Raw genomic sequence first — 16,833 nt, forward strand, 5'->3', positions numbered from 1 at the left:
GTGGCCGGAGCCTAATTAGTGGGCTGAAAATTCTGGATTTCTGTATCACACAGTGGGCCCACGAGAGGGGTGGTGGCGGAAACTATGGCAATTTTAAATTCATTTAATAATATTTTGGTTAATCATATTTTCAACTCCTAATAAACATATAAATACTTTTTTATAAGTTAAAAAATACACTTGTGGTAAAAAGAAAAAAAGGTACAAAGAGGAAAAGTCCCCACCACCGACGCCCAAACTCCCAAGCCCATTGCCCTAAAGGAACTAAGTTAATTTCTTGTAAATATCTGAGCTAAGGAAGATCACCTATAGCTTGAATAATCTATCTCCAGAAGAAGTAACAACAAACAAACAAGCAACCCCATCCGCTTTCCCTCCTTCCCCGCACCCAGGGCTGCGTGTTATGCCAACAGCATGGTCTTGTTCTTACGCATTTGTCTTCTGCTCTCCTGGCTTTCTCTGTCCACGATTGTGGAACCCTCTTTTCCATTTCAGAAGATGCCTTTTTCAGAAAAAAAAAACCTTTTATAAGAGACTTACACTTGAGTGTAGAAAAGATTGTCATGAATATAGAATTTGGGATCTGGAAGGAACTTTCTATAATTGTGGAAGCGGAGATCTCAGGAAAAGGAATATACTCACTACTTTGGGCTTGTATACAATTTTAGGGGTTAAAAAGGGCTTTGCTGTCCATCATTCTACTCGACCCCCTTCTCAGCTCCTGTATGGATGCAGAGGTAGGCAGTATTATTTCCACTGTACAGATGAGGAAACTGAGCCTCCCAGAGGTTGACTTCCCCAACAGCCAGTGCACCTGTCCCCGGGGCACGGGCATGGGAGGCCTCCACCTCCCTGGCATCAGCAGCCTGTGGAGGAATTTCAGGCGTGGTGAGGAGACAGCGGACATGGGAGGCAATTCCCAGAACGCCTCAAATTGCAACACTTGGGATGCCACTGTTTTGCATAAGCTGACAGCCAGCTCTGACTCCACTTTCCAGGTTCAGTTTGGCTCCTGGGCCTGGGCTTCCCAGGCATGGAAATGACATTCCCACGGCTTGGAGCAGAGAAGCAAGTGGTGCTCTGGGTACTCAGCCAGCAGGGGCTCTCCCAGTACTCTGCATCACCGATGGGAGCCACCTTGTGCCATCCGCTTTCCGTTAGCCTTCCCTTAATTTTGTGCTTTTGACTCTTGCGTGAGGGGAGATGTCTGCTTCCCTTTGCCTACGTGAGGGTACGGGATGAAGGGGAGGAAAAAGGCCAGAAAGTCAGGGTTGATTCACTGAGCAGGTGCTATGCTAGAGATGTGGGTACGGAGACAAATGAGGCAACACGTTTGCTCTTGAGGACTTCACAGCTTGGGGGACAGGTGGTCCGACACACAGCAAAGTGAATAAGCAAGCAATTGCATTTGCATTCAAGTAAGAGAGACTCAAAGTAACAGATTTAAACAAGAGTCTTCTTTCTGTCCAATTCCTCGAAATGTGGAGTTGGGCGGCTCAGGGCTAGCCTGTCACCGGGACCCCAGGCTCCTTCTGTTCTGCTCGGCAATTTTAGTAGTATTGTTTCGTGGTCATAAGATGGCTGTTGGAGATCCACGTCGCATGTCTCAAGCAGGAAGAAGGAGAAGGGGGAAAACGTAAATATGTATATACCCTTTTCACTTTCCTGAAAGCTTCACCCCACGATATTCACTTACATTTCATCAGCTACCCTATCTGCAAAGGAGGCTGGGAGGTATTTGGTTTTATTCAGCTATTTTTCTTTTCTATGGAGGGCACGTCATCATCTCTAACAATATAATCTCTGTTACTATGAAAGAAGAGAAGAAGGGATGTTGGGTGGATGACTAGCCCTCTCAACCAATCTGGGCAATTTCAGTGCATCGTGGTACACTCTGCCGAATAGATAAATAATTATTTAATAAATTAGCTAAATAATTAAACCTCTCTCACCCTCAAACTGGAGACAATAATAACACCTACTGAAGTATATAACCAAAAAAAAAAAAGCATAAAAAAGTAAAGTAAATACCTATAAAGTAACTCCATTTATAGGATTGTTTCGAAGGTTCAATGAGAAATGTGTGTCAAAAGCTTAGAGTTCTGGGAGGTATACTGTAAGTGCCCAATAAATGTTAGTTGCGATGGTGAGCACAGCAGAGGTGATGGTCCTGAAATCAGACTGCCTGGGTGTGTACCCGTGCTCCAGCACTGACTGCCCAGCCATGGGCATGGTCCCGGGATTCAGTTTCTTCCGTGGTGAAACAGGAGAATGAGAGACTCGGCCTCTCTGTCACTATCACATTGAGATAATCCAGGGGAGTGCTTAACAGGGTGTATGGCATGTCCTAGGCACTTGAAGAATGTTGTTCATTATGATTATGGAAACATGGAGAAGGGGTTGGTAGCATAGACTCCATGGGATGTGGCCAGTCAGGGAGGGCTTTCCAGGAAAGGGGTCTCTGAGTTGTGTTTTGGCAGATTTTGGAGACAGCCCCAGGAAGAAGGTGGGGGAGGGTGTCACAAGCCCTTGGACAGCATGGAGGTGTGAAAGCAATGGTGTACTCTGGGTGCTGTGACGGGTCTGGCCGTGTCTGGGCCCAAGGTCAAGGAAGGACATGGTACAAGTTGAAGCAGAGAGGAAGGCAGTGTTTGGGGTCAAGCTTAGGAGCTGAGAGCCCTGGGGAAGCTGAGCCTGCTACTCTGATCTCCTGGAACCAGTTTGTGAAGCAACCGGTTTCTGAGATCATATTCACCCACCAGGAATTAGCTTGTTTGAACAATGCTCGATTTATTGGTGTCTGTAAACCACCACCTGTTAACCAAAGGCCCCAGGCTCCAACTCTGGCCAGGATCCTCTGGGAATAGGCCTGTAATCAACTAATGACTTCCACTTTGGCAGAGAAGAAAATGCTAATAGCTTGAGGCTTGTGTTATGACTGGAAAAATGGAAAGGCTGTTGTAAGTTCTCACGGGGATGTAAAGATAAGTCGCCTCCAGGTTTCCAATAGGGCTTAGTTCCGCAGTAGCAGATGAGCACAGATTTGTTTATCAGACTTCCCTAGAAATTAAGTTGTTGAGGCAGCTGGAGAGGTGAGGTGGGAGGAGAGGCAGAGAAGGGAACAGAGGTGCTGGGATTACTGGGTGCACTGCAGTTAAGGAACCACAGGGGCGGCAAAGGGGCAGCTTGTTCCTTGGCAGAGGTTCAGTAGAAAGAGTGCGTGACACGAGTTCAAAGTCATGGGGGCCAGTGTCACCTCGGTCCCTAAGTTCCCAGAAACCATGTAGGGTGTTCTATAAAATGCGTAATGACCCATGCTCGACTGGCATAACCAGGCTGTTTGATGAAAAAATAAGAAAACGTGTGTCTGCAAAGACACTTTGTAAGGAACACCTAACAGAAAATCCACCCCCACCCCAATCTCTCAGGCTCTCTGACAGATTACAGAGGATGCCAGACTCTTTCCCACCTTTGTACATTGACAGGCACTCCTTTTTCTGCCTAGAACATTCTCCAGCTCTTCCGGTGGGCTGTTTGGCCTCATCTCAGCTTACACACCACTTCCTGAGAAAGGCCTTCCTTGTCTACCGAAGGTATAATGTGTACTCTCCCATTTAGCTAATGGTTGAGACCGAGGCTCATGACTCATGGGTTCAAGTTCAGCTCTGACACATACCAACTGATTGACCTTGGGCAATCACCTACCCTCTCTGTGCCTCAGTTTCCACACCCATATGATGGAGATAATACTAGTATGTCCCTCACAAAGTGGTTGCAGAGAAAGGGGGATGTTAATAGATGCTGGCTATAATTACTGTTTGTCGGAGCACCCTATTTCCTTTCTAGTGCTAACTGTGGTCTGTAGTTAATCTATTTGTATATATGTCTATTATCCGATGCCCACCCCTTTCCAAAATGTGATCTTAATGAGAGTCCATCTGTCCTTATATATCATGTGCATAGCACAGTGCCTGGCACCTAGCAGATGCTCGAGAAATAGCTGTGGACTGATGAGTGGGTAAAGAAGACGTGGTGTATATGATATATACCATAGAGCACTACTGGGCCATAAGCAAGAAGGAAATAATGTCTTTTGCAGCAACTTGGATGGGACTGGAGGCCATTATCCTAAGTGAAGTAACTCAAAATCAGAAAAATAAATGCCACGTGTTCTCACTTATAAGTGGGAGCTAAACTATGGCTACGTGAGGACACACAGAGTGACATAATGGACACTGGATACTCAAAATGAAGGAGGGTGTGACGGGGGAGGGGTGAAAAATTACCTACAGGGTACAGTGTACACCACTCGGGCAATGGGTACACAAAATCCCAGACTCTACCACTAAACAGTATATACTTGTAATGGAATTCAGCTTGTACCCCCTAAATCTACTGAAAAAAAAAAAAAGATATAGTTGTTGGATGAGGAATTCACTGAATGAGTATTTCCCAGAAGTCTCAACAGTCCATCCCCAAGGACAAGATGGCCTCGTCCCGAAGGTGACTGAGGCAGCTTGTCAGATGGCCCCGCTTTGTGTTTCACTCTCCCCTCGGCGGGCTTTCGCTTATGTCATGAAACAGCACTAAAACCCCACGACACCTAGGTGCTTCCCCTCTAGCCAGCCTAGTATTTGACCACAAAAAAGGGGAAGAAAAAATAAGAGAAAAAGAGGAGCTCTAAACCACATGCTTCTTGGTACAGAAAAATGAGTGGTCCTTTCCCCAGAGTCATGTGAGGGCGTCGCAGGAGCCCCGAGGGTGTTTCTTGCTGATGCTGGGGAGTGTTGAGGAAGCAGGCCCCCAGCCTGGCTGTCAGCAGTTGATTTTTCCACCTCTGCCCTTGACCTGCTGTGCAACTTTGGTCACTTTACCTCTCTGGGTCTCATCAGCGACCTCATCTGCAAATCGAGGGGGTTGGAATAGGTGATGTAAACAGAGCAGCCATACAGTTCTGGTTTTGCCTGTAGGGCTGGTGTAATCATTAACCTCTTTCATTCTCTAAGTGGCCAGTATGGATAATAAATTATAAGATCAGTTTGATGCAAATCTCTTCCAGTTGTAGGATTTTTGTCCTTTTTTAAAAACATTTTTTTTCTGACTGCTCACCCCTGCCCTAACCCCGCCCTCAGATCCATGATGCATGAGGCTTCCTGTCCGGGATGCTCACCTCCAAAGACAGTGTCACTTGGCTGTCTGTGTTCTCTGGCTTCCGGCGCGGCTTGGTGACGGGAGCATCAGCAGAGGAGGGGAAAAGAGAAGCAGGGGCTTAATCCCTCCATGCCTCCTTCACTGCATTCTCGGAAGGGGCTGCTTCCTGCACCCACGGCTTCCACTGGGCTGAGCTCGGGATGAGGAAAGGAACCTCGTGCTTTCCTAGCCCTTTAGGCCTAGGGGTGGTAATGCCTTCCCAGGGTGCATTTCTGTTCCCGCTGGTCCCTCAATTCAAGGGAGCCACACCTCTGTATGTAGTTCCCTTGTCTACCTCTCTCCAATTAACTGTTTTGAATGTGCTGCCTGTTTTCTGCTGGAACTTGAACATAGATTTTTTTCTCCAATCTTCACTTGGGACGCTGGGCTCCCTAACACAGGAAAAACTTACACTGGAATGAATGTAGGCTGCCTCCTCGCTGAGTCTTGGTTTTCTGGGATGCTGTGGGGGACTGTGGCCTTGGCCCTGGCAGCAGGAATGGGGGTGGGGAGGAGGCACCATGATGGCCTTTGATCTCCATGCCATTTAGGTGCCATTGTAACAGCATGAAAATAGACCTAAGAAACTTACAGCACGTATCTGACACCTGATAGGCATTTGAGAAAAGTGCATTGAATAAACGGTAAGATTTCCACCTCCAAATTTCACTGTGAACATTATCAAACAATCAGAAAGTTGAAAGATTTGTAAGTTGAACATCCATATATCCACCGTCTATACTCTACAATGAACATTTTGCTATGCTTACTTTATCCCATGTCTATTTAACTATCTAATGCTCTATCCATCTATTGATTTATCCTATTTTTATATATTTTATTCAAAATAAATTGCAAACAGTAGTATATACTTCCCCTAAACACTTCAGCATATGTAGTAAGTTTTTTTGTTACCAAAGTAATTGAAGCTAATTGTAAAACCTATGACAATATAGAGTGTATAAAATAAAAAATACAAACATAACCAAAAAACCCTCTCTTCTCCTCTCTCTCTAATCTTGTTCTCCAGGCGTAACTACTTATATAGATAGTCCCAAACATTTATATACACATATATTTTGATATTTTATAAAATTAAAATTATAGCATACTTATTGCTTTGTACTTTGTTTTTAAAAAATCAATCATACCTTGAAGATATTCTTTCTTGTTGGTAATAATAGGTTGTTTTAACCCTTTTTAAAGGCTGCAGAGTTTTCCATATTAGGTACCTTCATTTATTTAACCATTTCACACTAATGGACATTCACACTATTCCCATTTTTTGGATATGATAAAAAATGCTGCAATGAAGATCCTTACACATTCCTTTATTCAACAGATATTCTGATGAGCACCACTATGCACCAGGCATGGCTCTATCCTGGGGAATATCGGGGAAATAAGATAGAGAACATTCGTGTGGAAATTGCATTCCTCTGAAGGAGACAGATAATAAACTAGAAAGCACCAACAGCAAAAAAAATTTTTTTAGCTAGTTTTGAAGAAAATAAAACAGAACAATGAGATAAATGGTGGTAGGAGGTGCCACTTTACAAACAGTTGTCTGCGAAGGCCCCTTTGAGATGGCGATATTTGAGCTGAGAGCTGAATGAAGAGAAGGGGACAGTTACGCAAAGTCCTAGGGAGGATATAGAGCAAATGCAAAGGCTCCAGGGTGGGGACAAGCTTGGTATGTTGGAGGAACGGAGACACGGCCAGCACAACTGAAATATACAAGTGGTGGGAAGTGAGTTGAAAGGCAGGAGGGGCCAGATCATGTAGGGCCTAGGAGTTTGCATTTTATTCTTAGTGCAGCATATCAGCTTGTGTTCTTATCACTGGGTAATCACGGAACAGAACTAGCTCTGTCTAGCCTGTGTGGAATGGAATATGAACAAAGCATTCCAGATACCTAGTTAGTTGCAGTGTGGAAAATCATCATTTCACTGTAGGCTGTGTGGCATCCTGGAAAGAGAATGGGCATCATAGTCAGAGAGATCTATGTTCAAATTTCAGTTCCACTGACACACACCCAAAAGAATTGAAAGTACAGTCTCGAAGAGATGTTTATACAACAAGTTCACGGCAGCGCTATTCACAAAATGGAAGCCAAAAATGGAAGCAACCCCATGTCCACTGACAGACAAATGATAAAGAAATGTGACATATGCATAAATGGAATATTATTGGGCATTGAAAAGGAAGGAAATTCTGACATATGCTACAACATGCATAAGCCTTGAAGACACAGTAAATGAAATAAGCCAGTCACTAAAAGACAAGTACCATATGATTCCACATATGAGAGGTACCTAGAAAAGTCAAATTCATAGAGACAGAAAGTAGAGTGGTGGTTACCAGGGGCTGGCTGGAGGGAGGAACCGGGAGTTGTTAATGAGTGCGGAGTTTCGATTTTGCAAGATGAACAGAATTCTGGAGATTGGTTGCACAACAATGTGAATGTACTTGACACTATCAAACACTATGCTTAAAAATGGTTAAGATGTAAATTTTATGTTATGTGTTTTTTACCACAATTAAGAATTTTAAAAAGTCCAGCTCCGTCACTTACTGGTGGTGTGACTTGGCCAATGTCTCTCTAAGCCTCAGTTTTCTCATATACAAAGGGTGACAGCAATGTCTCATAGCTGTTTTGAAGACAGACTCCAACACTGTCTGATTCCAATCTTCCTTTGCAGAATTTGGAATCTCAGGCTCCCCAGCCTTCTTCCCAGGCAGTGAAGAGAACTTTTCAGTGAATCCCAATTGAGGTGCCCTTCTGTGTAATAAATAGCTCAATGAACATTTGTTGATTTATTGGCTGACGGAATCCACTTGTGTAGACATGATCTAAAAGATACCTTATGTGTAGGGCGCTGTGTGCCTGGTATATAGCAGGCATTCCATAAATATTTGTGGAACAGGTAAATGAACAAAGTGGTTGATACACCTGGCTATGAATTGTGGCAAAACAACTTGCCTGTTCCAAAATACATGCAATTGTTTTCCCTTACATTGTACTGTAATAGTTGCTTTACAGAACAAAATAACTGAAATCCCCACTGAGTCTCATGTTAGCATCTGTATTAGTGTTCTATTGCTAGAAAATACATTTCTACAAATATAGTAGATTAAACCACACACATTTATTATCTTACAGTTTTGCAGGTCTTATATGGGTCTGGTGTGGTCTCACTGGGCTGAAACCAAGGTGTCAGCAGGGGTACATGCTTTCCTGAAGGTTCTACAGGAGGATCTGTTTCCTTGCACATTTGGGATGTTGGCAAAATTCAGTTCCTGAGGACTGAGATCCTTGCTGGCTGCCACTGAGGGTCAATCTCAGCTTCTGAAGGCCACTCGTCTTCCTTGAGTCATGCCTACTTCCTCTATCTTCAAAGCCATCCACTCTTCATCCCTCTCATCTCTCTGACTCAGCAGGGAAAGGTTTTCCAAATTTTAGGACTCATGGGATGAGATTGGGCTCACCTGCATAATCCAGGATAATCTCAAAACCCTTCACCTTAATCCCATTTGCAAAATCCCCTTTGCTATGTAATGTATTCAAGGATTCTGGGGAGGAGGGCATGAATATCTTTGGAGGGGTTATCATTCCACCTAGGGCAGCACGTCCATCATCGCTTTAGAATGGAAGGGTTTCTCAACAGGCAGCTGTCTGTCTCCCAGCAAAGAGCTCCAGGAAATGAGGTTGACGAGAGGGAAATTTGGGGGGAGGGAAGAGCGGTGAGGCACTGGCAGTAAATGTGGATGTCACAGAGAGAGGTTCTGGTTTCATGGAATCCGGGTTGCCCAAAGGAGAAAAAATACTCAGAAATGCCAAGAAAGTTAAACTCTGTGTGTCTTACAATGTCCCTTCAGATCAGCTCTGCCGAGGATAAAGTGCTCTTCACCTGCTGTGAATAATGGTCATTCCTTTCTCCATGATTTTCATGAGTTGGTTGATGGGTTATTGGTTCCTTGCTGTGATTATCACTGAAGGACGTTGTCTTTGCTGGCGTGGCGAAGCTTCCAGGTGATATCAGAGGAAGCGTTCCTTCAGGCTCACTCGGCATTCTCTCACCTATCGCCTGACATTAGCTGTGCTGCTGTTGTCGCTTCTAGAGCAGAGGTTCAGCCACTAATCAGGGACCTGGTGGTCTGACCCGGATCTTTAGATCACTTCTGGAGCTTCTTTCCAGGGAGTTTAAGAAGTTACACTGCCACGATACTGTCTATTTCAAGCCTCCTTCCTTTTGTGTCTGCCATCCTCTTTCCTCCCTTTTTCTTTTCTTCCTCCCCTCTTTCTCTCCTCTCCAGTGTTCTGATGTTTTGTATCAAAATAACGAAAAAGAATAGAAATGATTTCAACTCAGGAAATAACCCAACGGTGTAAAAAGGTGTGTACAAAGTTCACTGTTCTAATCATTCCTAATTTATTCCATTCAGATAAAAGGAGTTTACAGCAAAGGAATATTTTTTTCTTGTTCTCCAAGGCTTTGGGGAAACAAGGCATTAAGAAGTCTTAGGGGGGGCAGTGTGGGGACACCCTGGTGCCTGTCAGTGTAATGCAAACCAAGGGGAAAGAGAGGTGTGGACCCCTCCAGGGGGTTCCAGGCTGCAGGTAAACCACGGACGTAATTCTCCAGATGCTGCCACAGTGGGAAGCCAAAGTGTCACTGGTGCTAACAGAGGCCACAGCTTTTGGGAACAGTAATTGCGACACAGAGGAAATTCCCCCTCCCAGTCACACCAACAGGGGCAGCTCTGGGGCGGACGTTCGGAAAATGGGCTAGAGAGGATGAAACTGCTGGTGTACACTAGCCAAGAAGAGGCTACTCCTTGGGAAACCCAACAGGGAAAAAAATGGTTGAGCCTAGAAAAAAAAACCACCAGACCTTTTCTCTTGGCTTGAGGCATTGCATGCATTTGAATAATAATCAAATCACTACTGACAATGACGATGTGATGTAATTGTTGAGCAGCAATGATGTGGTAATCACAGTTTTACATGGATTATCTTTAGTCATGATTATGTTATCTGCATCCTAGAGATGTGAGGAAGGTTCAGGAGAGCTGTTGAAGGCCACAGAGCATGTCTTGTGGCTGGGATTCAAGTTCAGGTTCACTGATTTAAAAACCCGTTTTCTCTTTTCTTTCCTTCCTAACTTCTTTTTCTATTTTCTTTCTGCATTATTTACCTCATGTCCTTTTTGTAAAAAAATAAAATGTCACCCATCAGTGGAAATCCCTTCATCCCTCCTCTGTGCCGTCCTCCCCAGCGACAGTCTCTCAACTGAGGTTCGAGTTACTCCTGTCCTTCGTTATGTATGTCCATGGCCATAGACAATACATAGTATTGTATGTTTAAAAAATTTGCATATGTGAGAGATGGCTATAAGTAATAATTTACAGAGAAAGAAAGACAAATGGCTGTTAACTATGAGAAAAGATTCACCACCTCATTCATAAAATAAAGCAATACAAATTAAAACCACATTGAGATACCATTTTAAAAATCTGTCAGATCAGTCCGCACCTAAGCTTTGATAAGAGCATATAGAAGCAGTACTCAAACTTTGATTGTGGGTGAGTAAATTGGTGTAATCTCTGTAGAAGGCAATTAGACAATCTCCATCAAAAATGCAAATACACAAAATTACAAAAGAAATCCCATTTCTTAGAATTTGTCTATAGATACGTTTACACATGTTCAAAAGCACATGTGCTCAAGGTTATTCATTGTAGTATTGCTTATAATGAAAAAAATAGAAAAAAACCCACATAATTATCAATAGGGGAGTGGCTGAATAAATATGGTGCATCCCATAATGGAATTCTATGCAGGTATAAAAAGAATGAAGACACTCTCTGTACTAATATGGAACGTTTTCAAATAGATACTAGGTGGGAAAAAACAGTAAGGTACAGAAGAATATGTATAGCGTGCTATCTTTTGGGTAGGGAAGGAAGAAATGAGCTGATGTATTAATTTTCATTTGTAGGTGCATAAAGAAACTGAAAGTTTGCATCCCAAAACTTATAACGGTTTTGCATGTGGGATGTAGGATGGGATGAGGGATGGGAGGAAGACTTTTAAATCTATTCCTTAACATTTTTTGAATCACGTGGATGATCTAGGCTATGAATTAAAAAAAATGAAATTAAAAGTTAAAGTGGCATCATGCAGTACAAGTCATTCTGTAACTAAATTTTTCTATATATATATATATAATGTATAATATATAATATATATAATATATATTGTATTTCTGAGGCCTATCCATGTGGTTGTGGCCCTGATTTTTCCATTCATTATGCTGCCTTGAACTGTAGATGCTCACAGGTGGAAAAGCTCTTGGAGATCACTGTTTCATACTTTCATGTTACAGGAAAAATAAATGAAAGTTCAGAAATGGCAAGTGACTCCCTGAGGGTGACCCTGGAGGGGTTTGGCCTCAGGTCTGACTCTGACTCAGGGGCTAGGGCTGCCTTTCTCCCCCCTGCCCTCGATCAATGGCAAAACCATCTCCTGATTCTTACGGAGGTTGCTAACTTTATCTGTTATCCTTTCCTGGGGACATTTGCCTTTAAAAGCAAGACAAAGATAAACAACACCAGACAATAAGACCCATCGGTCACTGTTTTATGCAATAGTGATTGTTCAGATCTCAGGAGAAGTCAGAGATGCTTTGGGGTGAGGGATAGGGTAGAATGGTAACATTGGTGGGGTTGGTAGTCAGGGACATATTAAACTTTCTGGTATCTCCTCTCCATTAATTTAATTTACATTTACATTAATGTAATTAATGTAAATTAATTACATTAAAGGAAAAGATAAAGCCAAAAAATCCAAAACCAAAACCACTAGGTTATCACTAGTTCATTTATATGAAGATTGGTTCTGCCTTCAGTTCAGGAAGGAACTAATTTGTGCTGTACGTTAGTGATGACATTGCTGTGAATATTGTTAATTTAACAAAAGCTTATTAGACTTTTTGTTGCCATAATGACAGTCAAGGCACTAATAAGCTCTGCACAGTGAAGGAGACCTCTGCAGGCGAAGTCGTCTGGTCCCTCCCTCTGCCTTCAGGCAAGACCCCATTAAACCATTCTGACAGGTGAGGGCCTTTTAGGATTCACCTTAATAAATGATGCCAGCCCTTCCGGAGTTCTCACAGTCAAGCACTGTGCCAGGAGTGGTGAGAACACAAAGATCCAGAAGAAATGTACTTTCACCTCAAATTGAATAGCATACATGGGCGTTACCTAAAATTTTATACCAAAATATTTATAACCGTGGAGAAACAGCAACAATGTCAAGAGGCCCTCCCAAGCTTGGAATTTTGGCCACGTTTGGGATTTTAACTTACAATTTCGTGCAAATGTTGGATTCCACACCATAAAGTCAATGTATTTGTTTGTAATGTCCACATTTATAGTCTATTAACTATTTTTTTCTCCCAAGTCTAGTAAAATAGATGCTCCAAGAAGATACACAATCCTGACCACGTGGCTTCGGATAACTTCTGCCCAGATCTCAGCCTGGATCTGTCTATACTCAAGTTTGAGAAACATGGATTAGCTAAGGGTAGGTAAACTTTTTTGTAAGAGCCAGATAGTAAATATTTAGGCCTTGTGGGTCATATTGTTTCTGTTATAATGACTCAACCCTGCCACTGTATCAAAAACAGCCATAGAAAATATGTAAATTAATTGGCATGGGTATGTTCCAATAAATCTTTATTTATAAAAACAGACAGATTTGGCTAATGGCCAAGATTTGGCCTACAGGCTGGAGTTTATCAACCCCTGGATTAGACAATGAATGTTCCAAGACTTTATGGAAAGAAATATTTTCAGCCAGAAAAAATAAGGAAGAAGAATGGGAATAGAAATTCTATTGGTCATTAAAGGCTGGATAGTATTTCAAAGAGCAGAAAGAAAATGACAACATTGTTGGTAAAGAACCAGTATAAGCAAAGGCAAATGTTTTGGGGCATATATGTAGATGGCACAGAGAGGACAGTAAGTAGATCAATTTGGCTACAGGAAAGAACTCATGTCAAAGTGAAACATTCTAAAATGTCACGGCTAGAAGGAACTTTGCTGATCATTTGCTTTTCATTGTGCAGATGGGAAAATTAATATTAAAAGAGATTTCAGATTTGGAAAGAGGATGAAGAGTGGCATGTCCTGAATACTGTCTTAGTCTATTTTGTGCTGCTATAACAGTATACATGAGACTGGGTAATGCACAGTGAACAGAAATTTTTTGCCTCATGATTCTGGAGGCTGGTAAGCACAAGTTGAGGGACTGCTATTTTAACTGTATATAGTTAAAAGAAGTCACACAGCTCCTTCAATCTTTTGCTTAGATATTTCTTCCACTTGATATCCTACCTAGTTCATCGCTCTTAAATTTTGCCTTCCATAAACAATTCAGCCAAGTTCTTTGCCACTTCCCAAAAAGGATGGCCATTCCTGCAATTTTCAACACCTTGTTTATTATTTTCATCTGAGAGCACATCAGTGTGGCCTTTACTGTCCATATTTCTACCAACATTCTGATTACAACTGCTTGAGCAATCTCTAAGAAATTTCAGACTTCCTCTACAGCTCTTTTCTTCTGAGCCCTCACCGGAATCACCCTTAATACTCTATTTATAGCAATCTCTGCTTTCCCTAGCCTGCTCCTCTGAATTCTTCCAGCCTCTGCTCATTATCTGGTTCCAAAGCTGCTTCCACATTTTCAGATATTTGTTATAGCAACAGCTCCACTTCTTAGTAACACTTTTCTATCTTAGTCTGTTTTGTGCTGCTATAACAGAATACCACAGACTGAGAAATTTATAATGAACAGAAATTTATTGGCTCATGGTTCTGGAGGCTGCATCTGGTGAGGGCTTTCTTGCTGTGTTATCCTGTGGTGGAAAGGCCAAGATAAGGCAAGGGAGAAAGAGAAAGGGGACCAAACTGATCTTTTTATAGCACACCCAATCCCACAGTAATAAACCTACTCCTGAAATAATGGCATTAATCCATCCATGAGGGTGGAGTCCTCATGGTCTAATCACCTCTCATTAGGCCCCACCTGCCAACAGTGTTGCACTGGGGATTAAATTTCCAACACATGCTTTTTGGGGACATGTTTAAACCACAGCAAATACTAAGCTAAGGTGTCTCAGCTCCTCTTGGCAGCCCAATAATATTAATATTTCAACATTTCGTCACTTGAATGCTTATTAATTAGCCAACTTCCTACATACCACACAACCAAATGTCACAAGAGGAGTTCCTTTGGGATGGAGTTAATCCTCATCTTTGTACATCATTGTGAAATAGCATTGTAGCTGTGATAAGACACATCCAGAGCAATCACCTAGACAAGCACCACACATCAGAAGCTTTAGCATCTGATCCTGCCAGCAACTTGCTCTGCAAGCCCAGACCAAATCCTGAGCTTCTCTCTGGTTTTCCCCCTTGGTTCAACAAGAAGTTTTTATCCTTGTATCTCCATCAGAACCAGTGGTCCATGCCTCCCCCCCTTCTCTGCCTCCTTTCTCCATCACCAACACTGAAGTCGCGAATTACTGGCGGGAACTGGAGTGTGGGGGCCAGAACCTTATAGGATCCAGATATTCACTCATTGATTTGTTCTCATCTAATTATTGAACATTTTCCATGTACTGGGTGCCGAGGATAAACTGTGAACAAGGCAAGCAGGCTTCTGCCCTCAGAAGCTCACATTCCAGTGATGTGTTTTGTGTGTGTTGGTTGATAGAACATAAACAATGTACAAGTAAAGAAACTTAAGAATTTCAGATGAAGATAGGTGCTGTGGATGCAATAGAACAAGATATTGTGATACTGACTAGAGCGTGCTTTGGGGTAGTCTAGCGAGGGAAGACCTCTTTGAGGAGAGACCTGGATGCTGGGAAGTGCCAAAGAAGGAGCCCTGTGGCCAGAGGGTCCAGTGGGGACAGAGAGAAAGTAGACATGACTGCAGGGCAGTGGCCAAGGGGAAGATGAAGACGGATGGCAGAAAGGAGAAAGAGGTAGACAACATAAAGTAATTGATGAATTTTAATCTGGTTGATTGAGTGACTCAATCTGGATTCTATTTCTAAAAGACCATCCAGCCTGTTACCTGGAGAATGTCTTGGAAGGAGCAAGTGTAGAAGAGGTAACATGATCAGCAAAGGCTACTTCAGTAGCCAGATGGGAAGTCACGGGGGCCTAGATCACACAGTCGCAGTGGATACTGAGAGAAGCGACTGGATTTGGGATCTACTCTGGCGGTAGAAAAAACAGGACTTGCTGAGGAACTGGATGTGGGTGTCTGGGGTGGTGATGGTGAAAGGAAAGCAGAAATCTAGGGTGACTCCCTGAGTTGGGGCCTGAACAACCAGATAAGTTGTGGCACCTTTGTTTTTTGACTGGAATGTTGGGAGATGAACACTTGGGGTGGGAGGTGTGGTAAGAGAGTAGGTCTGTTGTGGGTGTGCTAAGTTGGAGATGCCTGTGAGACTTCCAGGTGAGGATATGCAGTCAGCAGCTGGAGGTACTTTTTTGGGTGTTTCCAGTCTTAAAGAATTAGCATTCTCTCTAACACCCATGTAACAACGGCCTGAGTCTTGATTTGCTTAACCACACATTGTATAATATCCCCTCCCTGGAATTTCTGGGACTCCTTGGAGATTTGTTGATTCCTCAGATCCATTCTAGTTTCTGCATTTTTCACCTCCACCAGCCATCCCGCCACAGGTCTGCTCAGCCGCTTGCCCCCAGCTGATTTCCTCTGTCCACCCTGGGTGGCGCCAGCATGGACATGTTTCAGGGCATGTATCATCAAATTGCTCTTCCCAGAGATTGGGCCCTTTGCACGCACGTTAGCAGCACAGGTGTATTCAATTCCCCCCATTTTCACCAATGCCAGGCAACATTATTAGCCAGTTTGGTAGGTGACAGATGGTAAGACATTTCAATTTGTATTGCAAGGACATGCTTTTAAATAGCAAAATATTCTATGTCTGTACACTGCAACACACAGAATCAATTCAAGTACTCACGACCACATGTAATTATTCAGGAATTTCAGGGTGCAGATAATAATAACAATGGCTAACATTTGTTGAGATCCCATTGTGTGCCAAGCATGATGCTAAAGCACTCTGCAGATGTGGTACCTCGTTTAATCCTCACAACACCCAGATGTGGTGGATGTTCTGATCAGTCCTCATTTTCTAGATGAGGAAACTGAGGCAAAAGGAAATTAAGTAATTTATTCAAGTGTCAGAGCTGGAATTTATATCTCAAGTCCTTCCTGGAGCATGCAGAGCCTCACCGCAGCCAGCCTGCCTTCTTTCTGTTGCTCCAGAGGGAGGCCCACTGAGAACCATTCCCTGACCTGGATGGCGGCAGTGAGGAAACTCCTTCTGGAAATTCTTTTCACCTCTTAGCCTCTACTATCTACCTTCCCATTTTTTCCTCCCAGTTTTCTTGATCCTTGTCCGGGTTTATTCCTTATCGACACCTGGCTAATTTAATCCTCTGAGATCCTCCCTCTGCAAAACATCCAAGTCATGGAGGAGGGAGGAAATGAAAGCCACAGGACGTCCCGCAGGTTCATGGGGCAGGTGGGGC

The sequence above is a fragment of the Propithecus coquereli genome, unplaced genomic scaffold, assembly GCF_000956105.1.
Source record: "Propithecus coquereli isolate 6110/MARCELLA unplaced genomic scaffold, Pcoq_1.0 Scaffold220, whole genome shotgun sequence".
Classification (NCBI taxonomy): domain Eukaryota; kingdom Metazoa; phylum Chordata; class Mammalia; order Primates; family Indriidae; genus Propithecus; species Propithecus coquereli.